The sequence below is a fragment of the Tenrec ecaudatus genome, unplaced genomic scaffold (genome assembly GCF_050624435.1).
Source record: "Tenrec ecaudatus isolate mTenEca1 unplaced genomic scaffold, mTenEca1.hap1 Scaffold_2050, whole genome shotgun sequence".
Classification (NCBI taxonomy): domain Eukaryota; kingdom Metazoa; phylum Chordata; class Mammalia; order Afrosoricida; family Tenrecidae; genus Tenrec; species Tenrec ecaudatus.
Window position 1 is genome coordinate 29,509 of NW_027458305.1, and position 9,018 is coordinate 38,526.

The following is a 9,018-nucleotide window of genomic DNA, read 5'->3' on the forward strand; positions in this document are numbered from 1 at the left end:
CAATGCAATGATCACTTTGTAAAAAGAAAAAAACAGCAACAACAAAAAAAAAAACACTTTAGAAACTGTGTATAATCTTCCAATCAGATACACTATCACCCAATTTTGTAACTATTACTTAAATATCTACCAATTGTTGAATTTTTATTAAAACTCCATATATAAACACTGTGAATTGTCTCCCCCTTGTCTCAGTTAAGAATCCTCTGTAAATTGACGCCTCTCTCAATAAAAGCTCTTTTCTTTTCATTTCAATCAGACTCTCCCAGTTTTTTCTAAGACACTGTAGTCAAAGCCAGTATAATAAAATGTTTAAGGGTTATGTTTGTTCAATTATTCCTTCAGATGAGTCAAAATCCTGTTTTTTAATTCTGGATTTAAAAACCTAGGTTTTAACAACCTAGGACTTGGACCCTGGCCCAGACACTGGATTTCACTTTTCTCATCAATGACATAGAACCAATAATAGTGCTTAGGAACCCCGATGCTATCATGGTAAAGTAGTCTGATCTCTGCTGCTAACTGAAAGCTCGGTGGTTCAGCCCACCAGAGGCTCCGTAGAAGAAAAGACCAGCTGTTCTGTTCCCATAAAGGTTACAGCCCAGGAGGGTGGCACAGTTTTACTCTCACATGACTCTGTAAGTCAGAATCATCAGTACGCAATAGTATTTAGCTCCAAAAAGTTCTTTCCAGAACTGTTAGCTGCTGTATAGAAAATATTTTCATACAGTATGTAATTTACACTTGTAATTTACTATAAATCGAAACAGATTAATTATTATTAATTTGGGCAAACAATTTTATGATCTATAAGGTCAGTTTTAGCGTACTGTAGTTTGTAACTTCAAAGTATTATTTATGCAAATTCACCAAAAGGTAACCTTCTTTGTTTGATTTAGGCAAAGTGGATTTTTAAAAAAGAGAATGTAAAACCAACAAAAAACAAAACTGTAATATTTCTCTCCTGAAATACCACAAATTTCTTCAGCTTTTATGGTCATATTTTATTGGCATATCATTATAATATAAATCATAAAAAGGATTCTTTTCATTATGTCTATGTTATCTTCTATTTTATTCTTATGTAAATGTCTCTACCTTGTATTTGTTAACAATATTTATGTTATTAATCAAAAGAGCCCTCAAGTCACATTTATTTCAATAGCCAATTAATTTTAAAAGTACTGGGTGTGGATTATTTGAACCAGTAAGCCACAGTGTTTTGATCTTTTACATGAAAATAACTGTAATGCCCCAGCTTGACTGAGAAAAGATATAAAAAGAATGATTGCTATAAATCAGAAAACATTCATGACTTGCTGGAGGTGTAACAACTGTTGATTTAAAGTTTGCATCTTTGATAACATGATGCTGCTGGGAAGATAACATCTTTTTGACAAAGCGGTGAACATAAAAATTACAAGGATTTACTCAATATTTAGATATTTTCTCTGTATCACTTACAGGAATAAACTATTGTATGCACTTACACCAAAATTGAATTATACTATACCTCATCAAGAAATTTTACAATAAATTCAGTATTTCCTTGTTACAGAGGTATACTGCAGATGTGTCACATCACAAATACAAATAACTTAAATAACCCTCAGTTTAGAGAAATGGTCTACTATCGTTATGTACAAGTAGTTTCTACTATTGCAATACAAACACAGAATCTAGCACACACCTGGAGTATTATTCATTCTCTTCTATTATCAGCTGGAAGTCAGTGATTGAAAAATTAGGTGACAAAACAGAAAAGGTATTGCATTGACTGGGGAAGAAAACACATCTCAAAAGTTAAATTTTGAAAATGTATACAAGAGAATAACGTTACCAAGCAGTATGAAATAATAATAGTGTTTTTATGTATCTAAAAGTTGCTGCATTATGTACCTATCCTTCACTGTTGACTCACAAACTAGGAAATTTTATGCTGAAGTTTTGTGTTTCTCATATATCAGTGAAGTGCACACAGAACATCATCAAGGAAGAGCCATAGAATAAAATTCCAATCCTCTATTCAGAGTAAAACTAAGAGGTCAAAAGGGAAATAGAGAGCCCAGGAAAAGAAACTCAATGTTCTGACATTCTGAGAGAGAGATGAACAGTTATATAGAAAAGTGGGGTAAGAAGAAGGTGAGCGCGATGGCAGGATTAGGGATTATGTATAGGAAAACAGCAAATTGAACAGTGCAAGGTTAGCTAATCCACCCTCCAACCTAGAAAGTGATCCTCTGAAACATCTCCCTGGATAACCGTGCTGAGGCATGCTGCTCAAATACTCCTGCAAGACCACTCTGGCAAACACACATTTTGTTGCAAATAGCATCCTTGACTCCTCCATTGTTGGCTATTCAGGTTCTAAATGTTCCAGGAATGTCAGAAGGCTCCAAACAGCAGGCAGTACACTTCTGAAGGCAAAATAGAAAACAAAGTAGATAGTAGTCAAAAAGTAAATAGGTAGCTAAATAGTAATCAATGAAGCCTCGATTCAGACTCAGGTGAGTTATTTCAATCATGCCAATCACCCCAGTTTTGAGAAACTATCACACAGTAATATTGAGAATGACACAAGTAGTGATATAATATGTCTCTTCCCTTAAACGAAACTCATTTTGCTTCCTTTTTTCCTGTGAATTTCACTTAACTTATTAACAGTTTTGCTTTTTATTGAATATTTTAAAAATATTTTTTTCTCTTTACCCAAGACTTTCTTGCAATATCATTGTGCTACATACGCACTCCACTGCCCTACCCAATTGGAATATATTTTAATACTCAAATATATTTTTAATACTCAAATAAAATTATTTGAATTTTATTAAAATTAATACTCAATAATTAAAATTAATACTCAAATAAAATTATTTGAATCCCAAGCCAGGTGCTCAGGAAATTCCAAACCCCAGTTGCCTTACCTCCTAAGAACTAGATTGAGGTTGCCTACATTCCTTCTAGATAACGCTCACCCTGTAGTTTTATCCTGCGTTTCTGCCTTCATTCCTCAAGCTGTGTGTGCAAAAAAAAGTTATTGAAGGTTTCAAAAGAACAGAAAGCAGCTTTAAGTTGAACATCAGACATCATGGTTCATTAAGGGATGTTTTCAACAAATATTTAGTAGGCATCTACCGTGTGCCATCATTGTTCAAAACCATGGAGAAACGGTAGTAAACACAACAGATGAAACTCCCTGCTTTAATCAAGCTTGCAGTTTCATGAGGGAGACAGATAATAAGCAAAGTACACAAGCAAAATGTATAAATTATAGAATGATAGGTGTTATTAAAAGAGACTCTGTGGAAGAAAACAGATTTATATGAGACAGCGGGAAAGAAGATTGACTGAAGGTATTATTTTGGTAATAGAATCAAGAAAATAAGGGGGGAACCTAGATATATGCTGATAAAGTATGTCTTAGAAATAAGAAAAAAAAGACTTTGATATAGGTGTTCCACCTTGAACTTGAGCTAGGCCTTCCCCTTGGAAGTTAGTGTTCTGGTAAGGAAGATGATAGGACTATGGTTCTTAATACCTCCTTCCCAGAATTTCTCTCAGGTAGCAGATGAGCAACTCAGAAATTATTTTTATTTCATTAGAAAATAATGGTGGTTCTCTTTATTATAACGGAATATTATAATATTCAAAATTCTGTCTTAGAGTCTAGCTCGGTATAACTGAAAATTATTACATACATACATACACATACACAAAACCAATCTTTGTTACAACACACAAATCCAATTCCAACCTCTGGTTATAAGATCATAGCCAATTAGAGTTGTGTTAGGGCTAGGATGAGGGTGAGGGTTAGGGTTAGGGTTAGGTTAGGGATTAAAACAAGATCATAACCATCTGCCCTCACTTTGACTCTCTAGTTGTACTCCAATTGTCCACCGCCCTTGAACTCTTTAATAGAAGTGGTGCCTCCTAATTCAGAACGATTCCAGCATCTTAATTGTGAACAATGTGTTTACATTGAACCAAATTCAAAACAAAAAAAGAGTGATAAAAATAAAAACACAGAAATAATTCATCTGATGGACTAATGGATCATGTAAACATTCTAAGACCAAAACACGTAGATGGTGCATGTTTGTTGACCACTATCAACTGCTCTGAGCAGCATCACAGTAGGATGTCATGAACATGACGAGTGGAAAATGTGGAACATAATTCAAAAGCATTAAAAAGATCATATTAGATGGCATGGAAACCTGGTCATCCAAGCCAAGACATGAAAATGGAACCAAAAAGATGTCCCATCACCGGCTAAGCAGCATGACACTGCAAAGGAGGCACAAGAGGAATACATAGACCATATCCCAGGCCCTGTCAGCAAGGGCAAGTGGAAGAATAAGGATCAAGTTCTCATCTATTCTTCCAGAGGAGTAAATTTCAGAACAAGATGCTTAATGCAAGATTTAAGAATGGTGATGCCTCGTTCAAAAGCAGATACTAAAATAGATCATAAAGATAAGTTATTCGTGATTAATGAGGCCTACTAAATGAAAAACTAATAAGTGCATCTATTTTGAGGCCAAGAAAAAGCAGCATCTTTATATGTGGCTTTCAAATTCACCTCACGGACCATCTGCTAAATTCCTTGTTCAGAATAATCATACCCTAGCTGAACTCAAGTTGACTGGAAGCTGTTTGCAGGTTTCTCGGCCCCTTTTGTGTCTTGACCCTGTATTGGATGAATCCCACAGGATACTTTGTTAAAAGACTGCTAAATTCAGATCTTCTGGATGCCCCACTGTCGCCCCAGCTGACCTCCTTGTCAGCCCTTTATGAATCATGTGTTTGCTTTCAGCATTGTGGATAATCGGTTATGGGTGCAGAATTTCCAGATTATAGAGGAAGATGCTGCTCTGGTAGAGATAGGGAACGTTTTGTCTTAAACTTTATCCAGATTTTCCAGGGAAGGCTCAGAGCACCAACTTCATAGGAAAACCCTATTCAGTCACCAAACACGCAGCCGTATCAAGAAATCCATCACAGCTGCAAAATACAAAGCACGACAGCAAGGGAGGAGGTGCAGAAACGGAGAAAGAAAGAGCCCACGACTGAGCTGCCCATGGTCCCCTGCAGATGTGCTCAACCCCCAGCCGAGGAAAAGTCCATCAAAATTGAGTGGGTGAAATCAGAGCCCCGGGTGGGATTGAAAACCAGGAAGAAAAAGATCTACAAAAGGCAACGAAAAATGCCACAGAAGATGAGCAGTGGGGGTGCGAAAGGAGTCCAGTTGTTTTGTATTTAATTTACATTCAGAGTGTTAATATTTCCATTATCCAGAGCTGTGTAACTCATGCAATTTTAAAGAAAAAAATGAAATACCAGAATCATTTTGTATGGATTTAATGGTGTCGGTATGTTTCTAAATAAAATGGTATCACAACTCAAAAACAAACAAACAGGTTAACCTCTTGGAAAGATCAGGTGGGATCCCCACGAAAGCTTCAGCTCTGAGTCTGAACAGGGGATATGGGATACATGATGAAATACTGAGGGGATTGGAGTGGATTATTTTAATCATAAGGTGTATGACTCATTGTATGTAAAACTATGACCATCTCTGTAAACCTTCACCTAATTCACAGTAATTTTTAATAAAAAAGTTAAAAATATTCTATTCAGAATATTCAAAAGTAACCCCAAAGCCTTACGTTCTTAGTGGTGACAACATTCCAATCATAATAAACTGGGTTCCTGGAGGTACTGTTTGCATTGTCTAGACATAAAAACAAAGCGAACAGAAAAGCATGGGTCTGGTTTGATGAGACCAAAAGAGTGAAGGGGAGAAGAGATCTCCCGGGCCACGTCTAACTCCCGTTGGGGGCTTTCCGAAGTGTTGTACAGCAGCAGCAGACTGTCATCAGCTGGAAGGTCCTCAAAAGGAATAGGGAGAGGTGTTTTTGGGTAAGGAAAAGATGGTACCCATCCCATGGTGTGCACCACCTCCACAACTTCTTCTAGGCCAGTAGGCTGAAATAGCCGCGTCATTTACATAAGAAGGAAAAGAAGGAAGTGAATAAATGCTGAAAAGAGTCACAACTCTCTGGAATATCAAAGACTCAGATTAGTGCTAGGGGACATCACATTGGTTCCAGCGCATGGAAACATTATGGACAGAAGACGGAAACACTGCCAGGGTCAGGCTGCATTCACAATCACTTCTATGAGTCATCCCAGTGATGCAGCCTCGGTGTGGTGCCAATGCAGGGTCATGAGGCCCTGGCTTCTCAAAGCAGGGTGGGTCATCATGACACGGATGGAGAAAAGGCTTACAGGAGCAAAGCCTTTGGGACTTGGACTTGCTGATGGGCTCTGACCCAAAATGAGAAGGAAGCACCGCAAATGCCATTGGTCATCATCAGAACTTGGAATGCATAGACTACGACGCTAGGAAATTCAGAAGTTGTGAAAAATGAAAGGAAACACATAAAGATTGATGGTCTAGGCTTTAGTGAGCTGAAATGGACTGGTATTAGCCATTTTGAATGAAAAAATCTTATGAATTATGATGCTGGGAATGATAGATTCAAGAGGAATGGTGTCTGATTTATTGTCAAAAAGGACATTTCACTGCTGTTTGTGATAGCATAATATCTATCCAAATGCAAGTTAATAAGTCAATATACTATATATACTTCAGTATAAGCTGACCCGAATATCAGCCGAGGCACCTAATTTTACCACAAAAATGGCATTAAAATGTGCCGAAAAACTCCACTTATACACAAATATTTATGATAATTATTATTCAAATTTATACACCAATCACTAATGCTACTGATGCAGAAATTAAAGATTTCTACCAACTCTTCATTCTGAACTTGGTTAATTATGCAATCAAGATGCATTGATTATTATTGGAAATTGGATCACAAAAGTTAGAAGCCGAGAAGAAGGAACAGTATAGAAATGATGCTAGAGATTGCATTAGAGACTTTTGCAAGACCAATGCAAATATATTTTTTTCAAAGCAAATACCATTGTTCAATATAAAAAGTGACTGTCCACATAGACTTCTCCATATGGAATATGTAGGAAACAAAATTGATTCCATCTGTAAGAAGAAACAAGGAGGAAGCTCAATATTAGCAGGTAAGCCAGACCAGGGAATGACTGTAAAACAGGACATCATTTGTTTATATGTAATTTGACTGTGAAGCAGAAATTAAACAAGTCCACCAGAGCCAAAATAGGACTTGAGTAGATCCCACCTGAGAATATCGCAAGGACAGATTTGATACATTGAACACAACATGAACGATGAGACCTGAGTTGCTGAGACAACATCAAGAACATCATTCATCATCGTGCCTATCTATCTCCTGGAGGGTTTGTGCTCTTTCATTGCACTATTCTTTACCAAGCATGGTGTTCGTTTCCAAAGACTGCTCACCCCTGATGATATAACCAAAGTATGGGAGGTGAAGCCTTGTCACTCGCACATCCAAGGAGTATTCTGACTGGACTTCCTCCAAAAGAGATCCGAGGGTTCTTATAGGACTGCATATTACGCTCAATATGCTTCACCAACACTATAATTCAAAGCCAGGAATTCTGCTCTGAGTTTTCTTCATTGCCTGATTTTCAGCTGGGTATAAATCAATGAAAATATAATGACTTTGTGAGTCAGGAGCACTTTAGTCCTCAAGGTGATTTACTTATCTCGTTTAACATGTAAAGAGGACTTCTGCAGCAGATTTGCGCAAAGCAATATTGTAGTTGACTTCTTGACTACTGCTTCCATGGGTGTTGATTGTGGAGTCAAGTAAAAACATCTTTGTCAACTTCAAAAAAATAAAAGAAAACAACATCATTCATGAAGAAAGCAAAAGATCATTAAAAGCATAGGAAAGAAGAAAAGATCAAAGTGAATGTCAGAAGAGACTCTGAAATTTGCTCTTAATCCTAGAGTAGCTAAAGCAAATGGGGGCGGGGCTTAGAAAGTCAAAGAGTTAAACAGAACATTTCAAATGGCAGATTGAGAAGACAAAGTAAAATATTATAATGAAATATACAAAATGAATAACACATTCAGCATATCTTAAATGGAAAGAACTCAAGAAAAAAAATCAAGCCTCAAGATGAAATTCTAAAAGATTCTATGGCCAAAATATTGAGTGATACAGTCGCTGTACCAAAAAGAACTAGTTGACACGCAACCATTTCAAGAGGTAGCATATAAACAAGAATCAAAGTTACTAGAGAAAGAAGTTCAAGCTACACTGAGAGCCTTAACCAAAAACAAGGCTCCAGGATAGTCAATAGAATAGCAATTAAAATGTTTCAACAAGCTCACGAAGCATAGAAGCACTCACTGGTCTATGCCAGGAAATTTAGTAAACAGCTACTTGGTCAACTGACTGGAAGAGATCCATATTTGTACCCATTCCAAAGAAAGGCGACATGCTCATATTATAGAACCAGATCATTGATATAACATACAAGTAAAATTTTGCTGAATATCGTCCAACAACAGTTGCAGCAGAATATCAACAGGGAGCTTCAGGTCCAACTTGGAAGAGAGCATGTAACGAGTAATATCATTGCTGATATCAGATGAATCTTGGATGAAATGAGAGATTTCCAAAAAGATGTTTACTTGCGTTTTATTGACTATGGAAAGGCGTTCAACTATTTAGATCTCAACAAACTAAGGATAGACTTAAAAAGAATAGGAATTCCAGAGCACTTTGTCATGCGCCTGTGGAACTTGTACCTGGATCAAGGAGCTCTTTTACAAACAGATCAAGAGAATACCGCATAACTAAAAGTGAGGATAGATGTGCATTGGGGTTGTGTCCACCAGCCATATTTACTCAATTTGTATGCTAAGCAAATCATCAGAGGAGCTGGATTACAGGAAGAAGGCGGTGGCTTATTAACAATCTGTGATGTACAGATGACACCACTTTGCTTGCTGAAAGTGAGGAGCACTTGCTGATGAAGATCAAGTCAGCCTTCAGTAGGGATTACAATTCAATGTGAAGAAGACCAAAC

General features: G+C 37.0%; 1 pseudogene; it reads left to right on the plus strand.

Annotated features, from left to right (window-relative positions):
- The first annotated feature begins 4,247 nt into the window (after nucleotides 1-4,247).
- On the plus strand, nucleotides 4,248-5,266 carry LOC142436300 (ribosome biogenesis protein BRX1 homolog pseudogene; annotated as a pseudogene).
- The last annotated feature ends 3,752 nt before the right edge of the window (nucleotides 5,267-9,018 follow it).